This window comes from Ostrea edulis, chromosome 8 (assembly GCF_947568905.1).
Source record: "Ostrea edulis chromosome 8, xbOstEdul1.1, whole genome shotgun sequence".
Taxonomy (NCBI): domain Eukaryota; kingdom Metazoa; phylum Mollusca; class Bivalvia; order Ostreida; family Ostreidae; genus Ostrea; species Ostrea edulis.
Window position 1 is genome coordinate 7,530,229 of NC_079171.1, and position 15,125 is coordinate 7,545,353.

The following is a 15,125-nucleotide window of genomic DNA, read 5'->3' on the forward strand; positions in this document are numbered from 1 at the left end:
TCAAACATTTAGGACTCCATTAATCGGAATACTGCTTTATTATAAACTAGAATAACGCTTACGCTTGCATTTCGTCAGAGGAACTGCATTTTTTAGACGTTTCCCACTGCTTGGTCCCCGACACGTCTTATGCGAAATTTTCAAAAGTCTACCAAGTAGAGGAATCGAAAGGATATTTTTTCTACGAGTGGTTTGACGACGTGTCAAAGTTAGACTACAGAATTACCTCCCTCGTCTGCCTTTTACAGAAGATTAAAGGAGACTAGATTTCTGACATTGACTATCAGACCTGCCAACATACCTGGGCGGATCACGACATGAAAACGTTTAGGGACTTTTTAGTGTGGTATAATAATTTAGATGTATGACCTTTCGTCACGGCTGTCTCGCGCCTGCAACAATTTTATTTTGATAGAAATATTGATGTATCTAAAATTGCCATGTCCGTCCCGGGAATTGCTAGGAAAATGTCATTTGAAACGGCAACGAGGGAGGGGCGAAATTCATGTTAATGGACCAGAAAAATAAAGATTTATATTACACCATCTAGTCTTACATTGTGTGATCATTTACGACAGAAAGGCCGTCAAGGCGGAAACAAAAATTAGGGGAGGGAAAGTATGTCAGAAAGCCTTGAGGTATGATTGTAATGCTTTATACCTGTGGTGTATAGGACAAAACTTTCCGTGGGGGTGATGGTCAGACGCAGGGCGGAAGACGACTTCAAACCCGAAGTTTGGGATCAACATATTAAAATGTTTCAATAGATGAAGTTTTTAACTAAATATTAGCAAACAGACATTCGGCATGCCAGAAATGACGGGGGTGAAAATAGGATGGGTTCTTATCCCGCAAATGTATATTTTCGGTTGGGAAATGCGCCCCGCTTTTTACCGGAAAGGTCGGAAAGGAGTCAAGGAAAAACAGATTTTTGATGGGGTTAGGAATGGGACATTATTTGGTGTGGTGGAAGTAGATATATAGGTACCGAATAAATGGGAGGGTGGGGCGGTCTACAGTCAGTGTCTCCTTATGAATAGTTTAAAGAAATGTTCCCGTTATTTTGTAAAAAGGAGGTGGATTTTAAAGACATCGCAAGACACATGCAACAGCACATCGAAAATGAAGGTTAAAGTACACATTTCAGACGTTTCTTGGGGGGGGGGGGGTGAAGGGGGAAAAATATTGCTTACTCCCTTGTTGATGAGGTATTTAGATCAGGGGTTAAAAGTCACGAGGATCTATCAGGAGGTGGAATTTAAAGCGCAGGCGTGTTTTTTTTTTTTTAAATTGTAAATGACATGACCGAAGCGCAGAGAGCAACCCACGCGATACCGGAAATGGAAATTAGTGGCAATACCATGAAATATATCGTTAATCATGGACAAAACAAAACACTGCAACATCGTGTACATTCAGGGGGAGCGCGAAACCTGCCTTGCGGTCAATCAAGATGAATTTAGAAACGCGACGTGTTTAGGGGAATATTTTTATGCATTAGAAATGGCTAAGTCTAAGATCAGGATGAATCTTCCGATACAGTTAGGCTACTTTATTTTACAATACGCCAAGATGAAAAAGTTGGAATTTCATTATACGATTTTTTCAGACGTCCATGTTGATCGCGCGGACTATATGATATTGGAAATTGACACCGATTTCAATTATTTGTGTATTAGCGGGGAAAACATGCGCGACATCATTAAATCCAGCATGTACAAAAGCTACAATCACCACCTGCACAATTTCTGTCGCCACGATGCCTGTCCTCTTTTCCTGCTACGGGAATGTTGAGAAAAACACAAGAAATGTGATAGGCGCGTCCCGGGGTTATCAAAAACGGAATACGAAGGGGATATAATGATCGTCTTTGTTCAAAAACTTATGTAGTCGCGAACTGAAATGAATGCAAATTTAGTTCTAAAAGGATTAACACAAATAAGGTGTCTAGTCCGTGGGAAATTAATGATGAAGTTTTGACCAATTAAAAAGCAGGGCACGTTTTCAATCGCGGGATTCGTGCGCGTGACAATACCAGGTTTACGTACACACAGGAAAGAGGTGGATTTTCTTATTTTTATTGTAAAAAAAAGTTTTAGACGACGGTATTTCCACGGAACATCTGGATATTACTTTAAAACCTTAAAAATATATTGACTGAATTTGATATATTGAAGGAAAAAAATCATGTGTATATAAAATGTGCTTTACTTCATACATTTGTATATAAAGCTCCCTTATGATTTATATAGAATGAGATGTATATAGACTGATTTTTTGGTTTGTTGGGACAAAAAAAAAGGGGGGGGTATACGATGCATGTGAAATAATTCTGAGAATGAGGGGTTCCTGGCACCGTCGTAGTGACCCGCAAATCAACTCGAGGACGTTACCCTTCGTATCGATGATCGGGCTATGAACACTAATCCGGTCGGTACGACAACTAGCTTTGTGCTGCTAGGTACCTAAATGTGACTCATTCTTCTCGTTAAAAAAGTAGTAAACCCACCTGTCTTCGAGCAGCAGGTCCAAAGTCCTGGTAAAGGGTGATGGCTACTTTATCGGGAGGTCCGGCATCTTAAAAAGTCCAAGCGTAGGTGTGTAACACTGAAAGTCACGTGACAAAACTATATAAATTCTGTGAGCCCCCCCCCCTCCAATCATTCCGGAGAGTATCATCAGGAGATCATGACTTTCACGTTAGATTCCAATCCTAATTTTGTAGATTCCGCAACGGTTCCCCTTTGTAATTTCTTTCTGAAGACTTCTTATTAATCGCCCGACGTACGGATAACATCAGGAGAATTTGTGCGCATACCAGTGCAGAACATCCCACCGCTTTTCGTACAAAAATCCTACACGTGGAAATATCAAGAATATGTTAATTTTGCCGAACGTTATGCCAGCACTAAGGATTGGCCTAAGTTTCTCAAAGTCAGATCTGGCACGGGCTGGGTTTATCTACACTGAGATTGGAAATAAAGTTACCTGTTTCTCATGTGGATGTACTCTGAACAATTGGGAGTCATTTGATGATGCCTACAGAGAACATATCCGCTGGTCCAAGAGTTGTACTCACGCTAACGTGGTATCCGACGTTAAAATACGATTAGTGAGGGTTCTAAGGATTAAAATTTACCAAACAACAAAAAACAAAAGCAAAAAAATCGAGAAGGGTGGGTAAGGCCGCCTTTTGAGGGGTCTCTGGCTCGGTCGAAGAGACTCGAAAATCCCTCGGGGCATGTCTTCCAAAAAATGGTCCCTGGCGCGATCGTAAAGATTCGTAAACCAACTAGAGGACGTCCCCCCTCGTATCAACGATCAGGATATGAACACTAATCCGGTCGGTACGACAACTAGCTTTGTGCTGCTAGGTGCCTAAATCTCACTCATTCTTCTCGTAAAAAAAGCTAGTAAACACACATGCCTTCAGGCAGCAGGACCAAAGTCCTCGTAAAAGGCGATAGCTACTTTGCCAGAAGGGTCCCCATCTTTAAGAAGGGCATACCGGAACGGATAAGTTGACCGAAAGTGGAAATGTCGCCATCTTGGCGGAAACGGAAGGACCGCCATCTTGGCGGAAATGGAAGGGCCGCCATCTTGGCGGAAACGGAAGGACCACCATATTGGCGGAAGCGAAAGGACCGCCACCTTGGCGCTGCATGGTTCGGTGCCGGTTCAATAGGCTTGAAATGTGCACACTATACTACTTATGTAACATTTTTTTCCCGAAAAAAAAGGGGGAGGCCAGGTAAAGTTGACTTCATAATTGACTGAAAACTCTTGACAAGCAAAAACAAACAAATATAAAAAAAAATGCGGGGGGGGGGGTGCAAGAGGTTAGTCCTGAAAGTCATACTGATACTTTTCAACATTAGCAATACCTAGATAGATGCACATTCAAATTTATTATATCCTCTCTCTCTCTCTCTCTCTCTCTCTCTCTCTCTCTCTCTCTCTCTCTCTCTCCTCTCTCTCTCTCTCTCTCTCTCTCTCTCTCTCTCTCTACGTGCTTGATGATTTTTATGTGTACTTTTGGTTAATTTGACTAACACAAACATTAATTTCCAAAAGATTGAATTACTTGCGTTCGTTAGAAAACGGATTTCAACAGAAAAATTACATTAGAGATAAGGATTCAATATACTTATCATATTCCGTTCATTGCAGTGACACTCGGTGTACATATTTTTGTCCACAGCGTGACAGGATTACAAGTGAATGGTTGCATGCGTTAGTTGCTCATATACCTGGTCGATTCATTATTGGTTTCTTATTTGGTGGTCGATAATATATTGTAATTCATTTATTTTTTGCTTTCACAATAAATAAACATTTACATATGAACAATAAATGATAATATAATATATAACATATTTCAAGCAAGTACAAACATAATTAAATGTGTATATTATTTAGGAGTGCGTATGTATATAAATGTATAATGTGAAAGGTATACAATTTCGAAAAGATGGAGAGAGAGAGAGAGAGAGAGAGAGAGAGAGAGAGAGAGAGAGAGAGAGAGAGAGAGAGAATTTTGCCTGGTCTCTGATCATTCTCAATCATTTCATATAAAGCAATTGTTTTCTGTTGACAGTACATAATTAAAACAAATCACATATATTGTGCCAGTACTTCTCATATTCAGTATATTTAAGTAGCAGTCCACGTAAGAATCATGCAGAATGAAAAAAAAGTGGCACAGCTATAAATTTAAAATCTCTTGAAAAATGGCTAATTTTGAAGAAAATCATGTTTTGAACTTGATCCAATAAAAAATTTCACCTTGAATCCTTCTTAAGATTTTTAATCGACTGAAAGGATATTCGGTTTCAAAAATATTTTCCCGTTGTTTTCTTTATAAAGAGCACTAATGAAAATGGTCATTAAAATTAATTATCGGACACTCTGTCATTAAAGATTAATATATACATAAAGTAAATAATATGGACAGTAAAAGAAATAACAAACATCATTTGGAAACATGTTTACAAATTAGTTACAGATTTTTAAAAACTACGTACGATCTAGCAGATTGACGATTTTATTATCTCCCTTTGCTAACTCTTTAGTGTTAAAGATACGATTGTTTGGGGAAACATAACAACATGTCATACGAGTTGGCGGTTTGAAGACAGACGATGCCGTTTTGAAACATTTCTTTATGGACAAATACTCCATGTGAAGAGGTTTCAAAGACAGTTTATGTGAATGACTATAAGAAATCGGTAGCTAGATATTTATGCTCCTTAAACAAATCACATTGTGGGAAATCCATGACGCAAGGCCCACCTGCCCCTGTGTCTATTTTCACAATTACACGTTGGACTTTTTCGGGGTTGTTTCATATCATCAGAGTTCTTTGGAGTGGATGTGGAATACTACCAGATCACTCGGTCAGTTGTATTGGATATACGAACCGGATATGGGCACATATCATAACATTCGGGATGAGCAACATGCTTGTGGGAAAATGCTGTGGCCAGTATGGGTGGCGGTGCAGGTAAGTTTATATGAATAAATCATAAATGTGTATTGGTTACTTAAGCTAATTTCACCATACTTTATTTCAATCATTCTTTTGCTTTGGACCATAAATAATCTGTCGACTAATGAATGAATAGTATCAGTGTGGGGGGGGGGGGTGAAAAGTTCAAAACTATATGTAAAAAATATTATACATGTACTTTAAAATGTAGGCCATTTTAGAAACACTTCTGTTTTCCCTCTACCAACCAGTGGTTGAAAGTAACTTTTTATTTCATAGGCTAAAATCAAAACACATCAGCTAAATTGAAACTATTAAATGAATCATTGCTCTTTGTTCATGTTATTTCAATGAATGATTCAACAACCCCACCCCATGATTACTGAACCTGTTGGGTCAACAGTTACACATTGTTTAGACAAGTCAATGACATATGCCATATGGTGATATGTTGGGGTATCTTGATCCTCACAACTCTAATCTAACACATGTACTGCAGGTTCAAATTTCATAACACATCAGGGTTGTTACTAGGGCTTTTTAAAGATAAGCCCCAGACTCATGGTTTATGAGCAGCTTCAATCCCATGAAAATTCACAAGTCCCATGAATTTTTGTGAGTCCTTTTTGTATCTGATTTTTGAGAAAAGTACAAATGTTGATTCCACATAGTTGTTAATCATGATGTCATCACAGTGGGAATTCAAAATTAATGATTTTTTAGTTTTTTAGCCATGGAATAATAATTAAAATAGGAAACACTATTTGTGACACCTGATTCCATATCAAAATTCTTTTAATTTTCTTATATTACCAGTATAGATGCATTTTTTAAAATCCAATCACAACCCACATACTTGAAAATACATATTAAAAGTGCTCTTCATTAGCTAATTTTTATCACATCAAATATGAAGACCTCAAGGATCTATTTTAGTTAATTTTGCATAAGATGAACAATTTCAAACATAATTTTTAATCAAATGAATATTTCTTATTAGCAAAAATGTATCGGATGTAATGATTTAGCACAGGTCTTTTAACCAAAAGTCTATAGCTTACCTGATCACCATTTTTCTGTGATCATAATGTCTGTTATACTTGTTGTCTACATAATTTGGTAACTTGTGAACTTGATTGAAAATTGAATTATTGACACCTCAGCAGGTATCGAGATCATTGCCATCACCACAAATTGATAGTTGGTAGTTCAGCTTCATTGAATGAAATATATTTACTTAAATTTCAGTATACAAGGAATCTATTCACTGAAATTCCAAGAAGATTCCATGACTTGCTTGCCATACAACAAACAACAGATTATGGACATGATTCCTAGAATTAGAACTTGAATGGGTCAGACTTGAATACATGCAAAATCATGTAACAACATTAAAGGTATACATCATAATATCTGCTTTGCATGTATGAAAATGAAAAACCGTTGTCATTGTAAATATACACATGCATATATTTACATGTAATATATGTATTGTTCAGGTTGTTATATTGTCCTGTATATGTGAGTTGGAATATTAATTAAGTTTGCACCCGTCAGTCACACCAATTGCTTGGTTGACAACAAACTTGGCATACTGATAAACAACAGAGCAGATTATCCTATTTACCTCACCTGAGTTGAACATTTTAGTGAGCTTTTGTCTGTCTGTCCATCTGTTTGTAGAATTTTCAAAATTTAATCTTTTCTACAACCACTGAGCCATTGTCAGTCAATCCAGCAAAAATCTTCCTTGAGAAAAGGGGATTCAAGCTTGTTTAAATTAAATGAAGGGTCATGCTTCCTTCAAAGGGGGGATAATCAAGAAATATGGAATCATTCCAATTTGTGGATTATCTAGATTTTTAGTTGAGATCTAATATCATGAATATGGTTTCTGTAGATTGAATCATTTTATAAATTGTGTATTTCATTGTGATTTGAAAGTTGAGGGATAAAGGTACCCCACAATTTGTATAAATTGAATCCCCATGAAAGCTAATGTCCACAGTAATCAACAAAAGGCATATATAGTGGGATGCAGACCTGGGGTCAATTACTTTAAAATGTAATACATTAAATTACAATTACATTGGAATTTTCACCGTTACAATTACAATTACCATTACTTTCATTCATATAAGTAATTAATTAAATTACAATTACTTTGCTAAAGTAACGAATTACATTACAAAAAAAAAAAAAAATACAAAGAAAATTTATGAACACAATTTATTTGAAGTTAACTTTTACATCAGATTGTGAATAAGTATATTTGTTATTTTACACATTATAGTTGCATTTTTTCAAAAGTATTGTCATTCAGAGAGCAACGTTCTGGTCTGAAAGCTTTGCCTGCAATACTTGTATTTACATGACTAAGTAACATGTTATTTATGTCTCTGATCTCATATCTTATTTCATATCACATAGATGAAATTTAAAATATTTACCTAAAGTCCTTCAATTGATTTCATAACTTTTTATTAAAAATTTCCGTTAAAAAATCAATTGAATTATTCATAAATGACCATTGAATGAACACATTAAAAAAAGAAATATGTCTTTATTTTAAAGAATGTATTTTTAATGTATCATGTTTTAAAAATTATTAATCACTTTCATTGAAAAGAAAAACTTAGATTATTTCATGAAATAAGAAATGATATGTAATTCAAATGTAATTGAAAAGTAATGGTCATTACTGGTATTTTTATGAAAGTAATGCATTACATTACAATTACTTGTAATTCAAAAATGGGTGCATTACACATTACACCCCATTTCTTTAAAAATGTAATGATGACAATGCATTACACATTATCATTACCCCAGGTCTGGTGGGAGGTTCTTTTTTTTTTTAAATCTTCTCAAAAACACTGGGCCAGAAAATTTAAAATTTACATGTAAGCTTCCTTAACATAGTGTAGATTCAATCATTATCACCATAGGAGATCAAAGTATAATGGAATTTTTTTTTTTAATATTAAATCTTCATAAAAGACAGGTACTACTAGTAGTCGGGTTAAACCCATAGATATTGCACAATTTAAGTTTGTTCAAATTGTGGTCCTAGAAAGTAGGGAATGGCACAATAATTGATCTAAGTTTTATTTGGGTATTGAACATCTTTTAAAATATTCATCTCAATAACAGATGACCATGATTAGGCTAGTCATATCAATATGCATGCATGAACAGGTTTTCAAATTTCTGTATGTTCAATTCTGGGCCCTAGGGATAGGGGTGAAACATAATTTGAGATTTATATTAGACTATTCAGAAAATTGATTGAAACAAGTGTTTAAGACAGTGTAAGTGTCATAGAGCCAGACTAAATCATATCATAATACCAACATTCCTAAGTTCATTTGAAGTTTTTCCCTTCAGTAAAATGAACCCTTGGTTTATGGTTACTCAATGAATCATAATTTACATTTATAGGACATATATGCTTGAAAGAAGATCTTTAAAAAAGATGTTTTCTCAACAACAGCAAGATCATGTTAGTCATATTGGTTTTGAGGCATCCCCATATGTGAATTCAAGTAGGCTATATGGCAACTTTTTGGCCTAGATTTGGGTCGCAATATAGGGTTAAAAATGTTCATGGGAATAACGATTGGAAACAAATCTTTTAAAAATCACTACAGCAGGGTCAAGATGACTTGGGTGAGCAATGCAACCCATGAGCCTCTTGATGGTATTTGAGGCCACAAAATCAAAGGTCGAATCAATCATGATATTAGAAATATTGTTCAATGTCTTTAAACCACCTTGTTTGACAACAAATGATGAGTTGTAATTAATTTCGAAATATGTTGTATATTTTCTTCTTCTTCAAAATAGGTGTTGTACTTCAGGAAAAGGGGAAGCATATTTGTTGGAAGATGGATAAAGAAATATTGGAGCATGCACTAGACTTCTTTAAATCCTGCTTTTTTATCAGGTACACAATAAATTATCAACAATGCCAAATTATGTCTTCATCCAATGGATATGATTAACATTCATTGAAATAACTCACACTGCACTCTGAAAAAATACATCCCATGATTACCCAATGTAAAATAAATTTTTAATAGCAACTGACATACATTTATGGAAAATATCTGTTTCAATGAATAGGCATTTTTGACATTGTGCATTTTTTTTTTAAAAACAATGTCTCTGATCCAACAAAATTATTTTCAGGTAACATCATTGAGTACAAAAGAAATGCACTTTCACAGTAGACAACTTATAACCTTTCGACAAGAAATTGGGACTGCCTGCCATTCAACCATTGTACATATATGAATTTACCAGTCCTGTTGTGAAGAAACTTATTTCATCCTCTTTCAAGGGCCATGTTATTTAGGATTTTAACTACTTGTCCTGCATCACAAGCTTAAAAAGACTTCACAATCTGGCTGCAGATGGAACTGCATGGTTTGAAATCCTCATAGGAATTTTGAGAAGCATGGAAGCCTATAAACCAGATAATGACAAGATTTCATAGTTTGAGGAGTACCAGGAAAATTTACTTGCAGCAAAATTGTACATAAAGAGAGACTCACTCAAGCATGAATGTAGAAGAGAGAGAGAGAGAGAGAGAGAGAGAGAGAGAGAGAGAGAGAGAGAGAGAGAGAGAGAGAGAGAGAGAGAGAGAGAGAATTGTATGGTGATATAATTAAACTCATTGTCTTCAATGGGTATGGCATGTCAGTAGAGAATCATGATTCATATGGTGATATTTTTCAATTATATACTCGTTTCAGTGCAATGGCATTGTACAAATAAATATTTTAAGTGTTGCTAGGGATAGTGGTTGCTATGGTGATATGTGTAAACATATTGTCTTCCATGGGTCCGACATGTCAGTAAATAATTACATGTTGATATATTTGTATTATATTTTCATTTGAAGGCAATTGGAATTGTACAGTTTCAAATGTTTGCTTGTTGCTAGGGAAAATTGGTTGCTATGGTGATATAGTTAAACCTGATGTCTTCATTGGATTCAACATATCAGTAGAAAATCATATATTGGTATATTTGCATTAGGTTCTCATTCCAGTGCAAATTAATCATACAACTTTAAATTTTATGTGCGTTGCTACGGAAAATCAGTTGCTATGGTGATATGGTTTAAGTCTGATTTCTCCAATTGGTCTGAAATGTCAATAAACTAAAGTGAACCCATATGATTTGTATTTATTTTCAGTTAATAGAATAATTTTAATGCATATATTGCAGATATTCTTGTTTTATTGTGTTGGAAATGGGCCTGAAAGAGTTGCCTAGCAACCGTTACTATGTGCATTTCCGACTCTTTTGATTTTTATTTTGAGTACACTTAGTATTGATTGTTTAGAAAATATGTATCAAAATTTGGCACTTTTCGGATAACTAAAGTAATATGTATTTAAAATACCTTAAAATTGTCGAATTTACAGAAAATTGATAAATATTAAAACAATGCCTATTCCAAAGTCCTCTACAGATACCATATAATAGTATTTCATTAGTATTGTACATTTTTATATTGAAGTAACCTTTACCTCACCTAAATAAATTATCATTATGTTTGAAAAATTATTATTTTCATTTTTATACAAATTTTAAGAAGTATGTATTTCTGCACTTTACAAAACCCAATAGAGTGGTTGCTATGGAAACACAAATGCTTTAATTTCCATAGCAACCATTGATGCACAATGTTTTTACTCTGCATGTCTTCATATATCATTATTATGAAGAGTTATGGAAAGTTTCATGAAAATCCAAGATTATCAGTATGCCACCTTCTGCATGATTCTTACGTGGAATGCTACTTAAAGCGTTTTAGTAACTTAGATTTTTTCTTTATAGATTATATCAATGATATGTTTTTGACAGAACAAATATTTAGTTTTTGAGCCATTTTATACCTACTTGCAAATATGTAATACTTGACAATAAGTATTAGTAAATGTTGTACTTTGCATAAGTTTCTGTTATTGTATTTGCCAAATAGTATGGTTTGTCTATCACATATAATTGGTTTATTAAAATTGAGAAACCAGTCTTCAATTGCACACCAGATCTCCTTTACTTTAAAACATTCTACGAACAAGTGACCAATTCTTTCTATGTTACTTGTACAAAATGTACAAATGGAGGAGTCTATTAATTTAAGCTTAAAAAGGAATTATTCTATGACGTATTTGAAATTGTAACCATTGATACTTTGACTCTTTTGTTACCTTAAAGGGGAGCTCAAATATTTTAGTCCATTCTATCTCATTAAACAGTTCACCATCCTTAACCCATTTTGATACTGAAGTAATTGGTATCCGTTTTTTATCGTCGATAATATATTGATAAAAAGAATTGTTCATCTTGATCATTCTGATCTAAACCGATATATACCATGGGCTGCGAAAAATCACATACGGGGCACATAATAAATGATTAAGAATTTTGTACAGTTATATATGTCAGTAATTACACTTAACTTCTACAAAAAATCCTTAAATGACACTTAATTACAATCAGAAATACAAATTCTTGATATATTCCTGATGATAATTCAATCACCTGAGGACCGCATCGGGTTGTGCGCCTCCTGTATGCAGGGGGAAATAACTCGTGTTTGATTGTGAACAAAGTATCCCATCAACGCTAACCTGAATACTTGGTGTTTTTTTTTAAATTACACAATATCTCAAGTTTGTACCGGCATTTCATTTTCTTATTTGACGAAGAGAACATGATCTAGCTAACAGTGAAGACGAGAAGATTTCAGAAATAATGAATTACTGATAGAAATAACATGAAAATATATTTATAGGACAGAATTAAAGAAACAAAAAGATAAAGGGGATAAATGAAATTGAAATTACTACATATTTCACAACAAACATTAAATAATTTGGCAATATTACATACACAATATTGAATGGTGCATTTTTGGTAAAGTTTTCATGTAAAAGATACAATTATGTATAATACAGATTCATGTTCTCTGAACTACTTTGTGGATTTTAAAGTGTCGACTGTCTGAGGACTACTTGTAACGCGTCCATTAATGTAAAACCTTAGCAGAAGAAAAGTTAACTTAGGAATTTTAAGCCAGATTTGACAACAGCATTAAGTAGGTTAAGGGGACACGGAAATAGGCATGTAATTGACACGTTCTCAGTATACAACTCAGATCCGATTTCTCTTCAAGATCTAGATAAGCATTCATCAAACAAAATAATCGTTTAAATCTTTAATTTAAAAGACAGAATTACGATCAGAAACTCATAAGCCAGACACGTCATCGTTTTAATTAAACCTGCACAATTTTGTTTTTGTATACACTTATTGAAAGTGTCCCTCACATGGAGGTCATTATATATATCTCTGTTTAAACGTTGAGGTCAATTGTAACGATCTCCGTGTTAGAAATATAGAATTACAACACTCAAAGAGTTTAACGACATGATAGGATTTATTTGTGTTGGGAATCCCAAGACCTACAGATTGAACAAGAATACTTGTGAATAATCGGCAACGTTATGTATTGTATAAGCTCATATGATTGATCGCTGTTCGTTGCCTTCATTATTTCCTAAGCTGGTATAAGTACACAATTCTGAGAATAATTAATGCTGAAAGTATTTATGAATTTGTCACCAAGTTCAGAGATGATTAAGGACAATGTTTAAGAAGTTTAATAAAAACCGTCTTAAATGTGGACATTACTTAGAAGTAAATGAATTATGTAAAGAATTATTTACAAGGATTGTTATCCATAGTTAACTAGTGATGTTTCAATCATCGATTATAATCGAAAATCAGTCGATTGTTGGCAGATTCTAAGCGCTCGATTATGAAAATTTTATTCCAATTAATCAGTTTTTAGATTTTGTTTTCTCAACGGCTGTAGTTTTTCACGAATATTCCTGCCGTGACCTATTTATTAACCTAATTTACCGTAATGGCGGCGCACATGAAAGCGAAAGTATCCATACCCGGGGAATAACGCACTTTTGCATGGTCAGATAGACGTACTTTGATTCAGGCATATAAACGAAGTGAACATCCATCAAAAAGATGGTTAATGCGAGCAAAGACATGTGTGGATTACGTATAGATTACTGTTACTCGATCTGATTTGGGGCTGTTTTTGTTGTTTTTTGGATAAAATATTCTTTCCCTTTTTTTCTTTCTTTTATATATGTAATTAAAGGATACTAAGACAGTAGAAAAATAACAAATACACAAAGAAAATATTCATTTACACTCTCTCAGCAATCGAAACAACAACTACAAATGTAGAGAATCCCACATCATGTAGAAATATATAATGTAATACATAAATGTAGAATATTTATTTACACTTTTTCAGTATAGACCATTGATTTTATTATATAATTTCTTTATGTCGATTATAATTGATAATTAGTTAGTTACAGTAAACCAATCATGGATTATGAAATTCTGACCGAATCCCATCACTATAGTTAACACAGGGACATATGTGACAGTATCGTCAGCTCAAAACTGATACAGAGAAAAACGTATAACAATTGTTTAAAGGCGGATCCTGTGTGTTCTATACGTGTACATAAATGGATACTCAAAGGCGGATCCTGTGTTTTGATACTCAATGTGGGATTTTTATACTTTAAGGCGGATCCTGATGAGTTGAATCTTTGTGCACCAAAGGATGTTGTCAATAAATATTGAGACAATGAAGTAAGCGCTGATTGTGATGTATTGAGACAGTGAAGTAAGCGCGGATTGTGGTGTATTGAGACAATGACGTAACCGCGGATTGTGGTGTATTGAGAGAATAAAGTAACCGCGGATTGTGATGTTTTGAGACAGTGAAGTAACCGCGGATTGTGGTGTATTGAGACAATGAAGTAACCGCGGATGGCGGTGTATTGAGACAATGAAGTAACCGCGGATTGTGGTATATGGAAACAGTGAAGTACCCGCGGATTGTGATATATTGAGACGATGAAGTACTCGCGGATTGCGGTGGTTGAGTAATTTTATAAAATTTTCTACACGTACTGTATGGTGTATTATTTTCAGGTAAATTAACTACGTCACTAAATATAATGTTCTGGGTTAATTTTTGTATAGTAGTAAAATCGATAATATATATCAAGACGATCGGGTACTATCCAAAATAATTCGTACATGTTTTGTATATGACACAGTTGCAGTCTTAAATAACCTACCCTGAGTGTGCCCCTTCTTTTTTCAACCTTAAAAAATGTATTGGTATGTAAGAAATAAAAGCTTCGAATTTGAAAACACATAAATTCAGAAATTCTTTTCAAAATTAAGGAGTGTCTTCCCTATGCAAAGATCGGATCCTTAGACGAATTTCACTCCAGTCTTTGGCACTCTGTTTTTCCATATAGCTCTTACAAGTTTACTGTTATTTCCAATTTCTAAAATTTCTGCTTGAGCATCACTGAGGAGACATAATTTGTCGAAATGCGCATCTGGTGCATCAAAATTGATATCGTATAATTTTTACATGCACATTAAGATATGGACTGCAAGTCAACATGCTATACTTGTAGCATTAAAGTCCATACCCTTATGCATAAAAACGTGTTCCCTTTGATATTTACATGGTACCTCGTTCCTGGGGTTTAGGACTCCCTTT

The 15,125-nt window shown here is 34.4% G+C and overlaps 2 long non-coding RNA genes across 4 annotated transcripts in view; one reads left to right on the forward strand and one right to left on the reverse strand.

Annotated features, from left to right (window-relative positions):
• LOC125672805 (uncharacterized) overlaps window positions 1-15,112 on the reverse strand; it is a 45,753-nt gene extending 30,641 nt beyond the window's left edge. Inside the window, exons 1-3 of one of the 2 annotated variants that reach the window (XR_008798224.1) lie at window positions 15,098-15,112; window positions 14,689-14,715; window positions 2,510-2,577 (exon numbers count right to left, since the gene is read on the reverse strand). This is a non-coding gene — a long non-coding RNA (uncharacterized LOC125672805). Of the gene's footprint in view, window positions 1-2,509; window positions 2,578-14,688; window positions 14,716-15,097 lie in introns of those variants that run through there. The other variant, XR_008798225.1, reaches the window with a different exon arrangement.
• LOC125672200 (uncharacterized) lies at window positions 4,494-11,062 on the forward strand. 2 transcript variants are annotated; one of them, XR_008798239.1, is made up of 5 exons: window positions 4,494-5,503; window positions 6,737-6,885; window positions 9,335-9,434; window positions 9,680-10,056; window positions 10,100-11,062. It is a non-coding gene; the product is annotated as an uncharacterized LOC125672200 (long non-coding RNA). The 2 variants fall into 2 exon arrangements; XR_008798238.1 differs by lacking the exon at window positions 10,100-11,062 and having other exon boundaries at window positions 4,497-5,503; window positions 9,680-10,059.
• Window positions 15,113-15,125: the final 13 nt, after the last annotated feature.